Source organism: Physeter macrocephalus, chromosome 9 (assembly GCF_002837175.3).
Source record: "Physeter macrocephalus isolate SW-GA chromosome 9, ASM283717v5, whole genome shotgun sequence".
NCBI lineage: Eukaryota > Metazoa > Chordata > Mammalia > Artiodactyla > Physeteridae > Physeter > Physeter macrocephalus.
The window spans coordinates 30434848-30441687 of record NC_041222.1 but is presented as its reverse complement, the minus strand read 5'-3'; positions in this window follow the sequence as shown (position 1 = coordinate 30441687).

Genomic DNA, 6840 nt, shown 5'->3' with positions numbered 1-6840 from the left:
TAAAAGCCCATTTACATTGATTAATTAAAAGAGAGATATTTTCTTTTGGCAATGGTAACACTGGATTACCCCATATTTAGTGCCTTATTAATGAGAAATACTGGGCATGAGATACACATTAGCAGAGCAACGTTTCAGTGCTAGGGCAAGGCTTCTGGCCTCATGCCTTTGAACTGCTGGCCTTCTAACTGTCTGTGTCCCCTTCTGAGACGCAGGGATACTTCTGAGATTCTGGTGGATTCAGCAGCAAGGCAAAGACTTTCCTTCACAGTTAATCCATTAAAAAATTAACAAAAGGATCTGAGAAGAAGAAAACACAATGCCAGAAACTGTGTTGGGAGGGTTGGATGAGAAATGAACCATCAACTAGAAAAAATAAGTAAAGTTAGAATGGAAAAATGACACCTGAAAAAAGATTTTGTAGTCTATGAGGAAAACAAAATAATTACCAACTCCCATAGCCTCTGAAGTATAACAGCTATGAGAGTCACTGATAGGTTGGAGAGGATGGTTGAAGTCTCTTCTCAAAGAAATCAAAGAAGTGGCAGTGACCTCTCCACAAGAACTAGGCAGGCCAAAAGAAACACAAATATCTGGGCCACAGCCATAACTGTACTAGAATCTCGTTGGAAACAGTAACGTGTAGAACGGACACAACAGAAAAAGAGACTATTTATGAGCTCAGAGGCTGGGAACAGCAGTGTGCTGTTGGAGCTGGGGCCTCTTCACCCCCTGGCTCATCTCTATTGTTTATGGGAGAAGGAACACGCTTTTGTTTGTTTTGCTTGTTCTGACCAGGGTCATATTCGAAGCACAGACATATATATTCAAAAGGTATGATTGCTGTGCCTCAAAAGGAACACCATGCCTGCCTGCTTCCCTCCCAGTATTTGTGAGGAAAGAGCACTATAAGTACATTAAGTTTTACTGCCACCGTAAAGAGAAACGTTACACACCTGATACTTAAGTGTCACCCCATGTGATCAGTTTTACTTAGTAAAAAATAATTTAAATAGCTTAAATACTCAGTGTAGGCCATCCACATAAAACATGGCTTACTTACACAATAAGGAATTTATTTTGTCACTTAAAATTACCTTTAGGGAGAGCTTACAACATGATTCTTTTAAACGATATGTTAACAAAACAGTATACTTAATTGTATATTAAGCATGATTTCAAATACGTGAAAAACATATATAAAAATGTACCCAAATATTATTGTCAAAAGAGATAGCTTTAAAAATTTGTTTTTCTCAAGTTTTCTGCGGTAAGCTTCTAATACTTTTAAGGTTTGAAAAAAATAATTTCATCTATAACCCTAGGATTCTTAACATAAATGAAACTGGTTTCATTTTGCCTATTTCTTTCATAAGAGTATGTAGTTTTATTCATCAGCTCTGCCTCATCAGATGTTCTTAGGCCTCAGAAAGCAGATAATTCAGTAGATAAGAATCATTAATGCTAAGTGCCAGCTTTGAGCTCATAATGGTCTGGTTAGTTTTATTCCACGCCAAGGACACAGAATTCATCCTGAATTCTGACTAGATATTCCAAACAAAGGGAACAAGCAAAAACGTATGAGGGCCCAGATAAACCTCTTCCCATTTTGTCAGCATCTTCAACCCTGTACATGGTGAAGAGTTTTATAAGCACAAAAACTTCAGTGCTAGAATTGATACTATGCAGAATCACCTTGAGGAACTAATTGAAAGGTTTGCTTTGATCCTCCATATGAAATATAATACATTTAAAGGCACCAGGATGACATTTAGTACTGACATCGTGGGAGGGAAAATTTATCTAATGGGATCATGAATCCTCTGAAACTGTTAATTTACTTTTTTTTTTTTAAACTTTGTACAAAGCAGAATAAGTAAAAAAAAGAATACTAAAGAAATCTGAGGGGAAGTTTTTCTTTGAGTATTGCTTTTGTCTTATAATCAACCAAAAGGTACCCATCCATCCCCGTCTCCAGATGTTTGTGGGAACTTTGGCAGGACCAAAATGTAGCCCACTGATACTCTGCACCCAGTTACCACAGATGGAATTGTGCTGTTCAGGTTAGAGAGTCACAGGAGTGAGAAACACCTTAAAAATGGTCATCTGAAATTCTACTCTCTAATTCCCATCTAGGGAAATATGGAGCATCCTCTCTTGCTTCTATTAACCTCCCTCAATTTGGGGAGTCAATGTGGGTACCATCTTTATGTCACCTCTCTCCCCAACAATAATCCTAGATGTCATTAACCCAAGACTGGCTTTTTGATTGACATGAAAAACAATTAAAAGCCCCCAAACCTCTTTGTTTTTCTTCCTGAAACACAGTGTTATTCTCTTACTTGGAACCACTGTGGAACAGAAAGATGTAAGATGGGGATGACAACATGTACTTTATTGGATTGCTGTAAGATTTGGGGATGAAGTATCTCCAGGTTGTTTGAGGATTTCTTACACTTTTAGATTGAAAAACAAGTGCTATGCTTCCATTCCTTGTCGTATGTGAAGGGCAAAGCCTTCTTTAAGATTCTTGGGAACTCCATGGAGTGCTACTATCCTAGGTTACTTCTGTGGCTGTGGTACAGTTTCTGCTGAATCCCACTAATTTCTCATGTCCAATATCTGTCCTCTACACTGACTCCATTCTGACTTGTTGAAGAACTTGAGCCCTTCAGCTCATAGGCTGGGCAGGTGAGGGGCTTTGCATATCTTCATGGCTTGGAAAAATCTTTGGCTCTGTATGTTCCTTATATTGCCCTCTCACTCCATTTTTCTGACTCCCTCAAAATCCCTCCCTCATGTTTTATAGATCAAGAAACCTGAAGACCAAAATATTTCCAACCTACCCAAATACACAAGTAGTTGGTAGCAACTTGAATGAGAGACTAGGGCTCTTAGCTCACCCTATTTGGATCTGCTGATCAAAGACTAAGACACAGAGGGTATTTTGAACCAAGACCCATGAGTTTTTGTGGTTTCTTTTCCGTTAATAAGATTATCACGTGCCAAAGCCTATCCTGTTATCTAACCCACGTGCCGTTTAAAAATAAATTAGGTTGTTAAAATTTGGTAAAATCTATGAAAATCTCCCATTTTTCCAGGACCATGTTGTTTTTGCACATAAATATTATATAGGAAAGCTTTACAATTGGATGTCTGCAAGATTCCAGTCAACTTTGTTTGTATGTGGGAAGGGAAAAATGATGAGGGAAATACTGAAATTAAAAAAAAAAAACTTAGCTTATGTAGAGGACAAGGTAGTTTGTGTAAGACAGTTTAATGTGAGAGCAGGTCAGCTGGTTTGTGACTTCAGCAGGTCAAAGACTTTAAGAAGAAGTCTGTCTAGGTGTTGGTTATACCATCTTCCTTCACTGTAAGCAAGCATTCACAGGTTGGAAAAACTGCCTGGAATTTCTCCATCTTGGATAGGGAGCAGGCATGCACACTCATAGCCACTTCTGTGCATTAGAAAGTCCCTGGGGCCAACTCTCCTTCTTATTTCTCTGGTTGTTTCCTGCCAAATGGTGTTCCCAAGTCTGCTTGCCTAGTCACACAGCTCAATCGGTTTATGTTCCATTCCTTGACTGCTGTAAATAGAGGCCCATGGGATCCAATTATTCCTGTTTCTTCCTCCCTGATAAGAGTTATTAGACCTGTGAGCTGTGGGTAGCCTCTACAGGATTCTTGGGGGATATTTGAATTCAAAGACTAGAATTCAGCTTCCTATCCAGGGATAAGGTAAAAGGACGTTACCAGAAGAGAAAGGCTTGAACTGCCTATTAAAGTGTCAGAACCCCTAGTACTGGTGAAGTAAGATATTACACTCCAGATTTTTGCCCTAGCAATATCCACTTAGACCAATCATTTTACCTTGCTCATTTACTCTTAGGGCAAATCGCTTTTAAAATAGTTTAGATTATTTTTTTTTTAAACTTTGAGACTAGGATGTTACATTCTTTTTCCTTTTTGATACATATGAAAAAAAATGGACATATCACTGAATTGTAGCTTATTAGTCTCTGCATGAAAGAACAGTTGGTGTTTGTCCAGCTAAAACATATTATGTAATCTCTGAAGCTCCTTCTCTACCTAAGGATGACTTGGAGCTTACTAATGGGGCATTCTTAAGTTATTAGGCTACACTCGTTCTAGGATTTAGACTTGTGGATGTAAGGCATTGGCCACACTTAGAGCTAGCATCATACCAAAGCATGAATTCCTCTATGTAAAGTAGGACCTGAGATATTGATTCACTTTATTTTTAGTTAAGTTGTCTTCAATTTAAGTTGACCAGCTGGTTATGTGAGCTTTGTGCAGTAACCTGGAACTTGAATTAGCTCCTAAGGGTTGCAAGTGGGAATTTAATGATAGCCAGTAAAACAATGATAACATGGTCCAATCAAGTACTTCTTGAGGCTTCTGCATATGATTGTAATGCTTTTTCAGTAAGAAAGGCCCTGTCAGTTAGCCACCTAATTAAGCAAAATGACTTTGATAAATTCAATCCTCTTAATGATGACCAGATGCCCACCAAAGCCACTTGAGGTTTTATGAGTAATGATTATTAAAAACTGTTATCTATTTCACACTGGATTTTTCTGTTCCCTCAGATAACTTGGATTACATTTTAAAATAAAAGGAGCAAGTAGAAAAATGATTTTTAAAAATATGGGTTTGTATGATGTAGGAGATAAAAATCCCCAAACCAAAAACCTGATGAGCACTGTACGGGGTGTGGCTGCTTATATGCAACACAAGGTAACATCTCAAACTGTTCATATTCAAAGCTAGTCTCCATGTAATGAGGTACTACTTCAAAGCATGAGTTGGTACAGCTCCTCTAATGGACTTGCCACTTAATCGGTGCCCCAGTTTCCTAGTGGATACAATGGAGTAATAATTCCTACATTATTTGTGGACATTTTGCAGAAGGGAAAACATTTTGAGTTCTGTAGCACATTAGGCTTTCATGGAAATAATGCAGGAGTGTAAAGAGATTTTTCAGTGGGTCATGGGTTCCTGTCCCAAGAATGCCTAATGCACTGAATGGATCATTTTGCATTATACTTAGCCCAAATGCCCATCCAGAAACCTGGTACGATCTCTTTGCTGAACAAACTTAAAGAGTGGTATAAACATTCAAGTGAACTGGCCATGTACTTTTTATTTTTACCTGGGGTTGGGGATAAGAGTGGATGAAGAAAACTATCAACTACTGTGGCATGTCATAGCACGAAAAGCTCCATATTCAAGGGTTCACTGTAGTGGTGAACACACTGTGTCTCCTCCCCAGGTGGTCATCCCCTTTTTTCAGAGCCAGTTCAGCATAGGTGTGGTGTCTGCCATGTGTGTCCTTTTTCTGTCTCTCTCTCTTTCTCTGAAATAGAGCTGGATGTCTTTATCCTGAGGGACTATTTTCTTACTTTCCAGATTTCCAGAGTGTTCTAGTGCCCTAACATGCTCCCATTTGGCTAGGAGGAGAATAGACAAATCATGTTGGGCTTTCTGAGAAAAGCCGTATTACCCTTGGCCAACCTGGATGAAGCAGGGTTCTCAGTAAAACATGATTTGTAGAAGTATATAATAGACACTGTTGGTGCATCTTTCTTCTCAGCTCTGCATACCCAGCTCCCCTCTTCTCCAATCTTTGCTGCTTGGGACTTTCAGAGATGGGCACTGGAGCCAACCCCCCTATGCAGAGAGATCAAAGTGTCTGGGAGTTTGTTAACTCCCCTCCCCCATAGCCAATGGCTGTGTAGGGTGGGGTGGCACAAAAGCCCAGCTCCCTTGATTAGAGGCTAAACTGTGGTGTGATGTATGCTCCTGAGCTCCCATGGGATTTCTCCTGAAATCACGCCTTTGCTTGGCTTCCTCCCCATCCTTAGTCAGCTTCCCACGGCTTCTCGGTTTGGTTTCTCTGGGAGCACTTCCATAACAAATCACTTGCATGTGAATCCTTGTCTCAGGGTCTGTTTCTGGGAGAACCTTACTGAAGAGGCCAGGGGGAGGGGAATTAGAGAAGGGGGGATGGGGGGCAGGAATGCCCTCTCTTCAATTCTACTCAGTGAACATGGTAGTGGTGGGGGAAGGTGATCATCAAAGCTTAGAATTCTTATTCTTACCAGATAAGAATATATGGATAGTGCCCTTCAATAATTCTTCCCGTGCTTCCCTGGTGGCGCAGTGGTTGAGAATCCGCCTGCCGATGCAGGGGACACGGGTTCGTGCCCCTGTCCGGGAAGATCCCACATGCCGAGGAGCGGCTGGGCCCATGAGCCACGGCCGCTGAGCCTGTGCATCCGGAGCCTGTGCCCCGCAATGGGAGAGGCCACAACAGTGAGAGGCCCGCGTACCACCAAAAAAAAAAAAAAAATAATAATAATAATAATAATAATAATTCTTCCTACTTTTATTCATTATTTAAATATTTAAGAGCTGGATGCTGTAGATGATAAAATGCAGGGTAGACACTTGAAGGGATTGGCTTAAGGACATAAAATTCCATGGCAAAACTAGTACTAGAATAAAAGTCTCCTGACTTTTTGGCCCATGGTTTCCACCCAGCCTGGAGTCAGACAGAACAGTTTAAATCTCAACTCAGCCACTTACTAGTTTTGTAACTAGTGGAGCGCTTGTTTAATGTTTAACAACCGGCATTTAGGGGAGGGGGTACCCTGATTTCTAGTGTTTGCTAAATTCCATGGTGTAAATACTTTCACGGTGGCCAGTTTTAAGCTACTATGTGATGACACTGCATACGAAGTTGGGAGAGACGTGCACAATTGGTTCTCAGAGGCTGGTGTGCATCAGCTCCAACACATCTCTGTCTCCAGCCTTTCT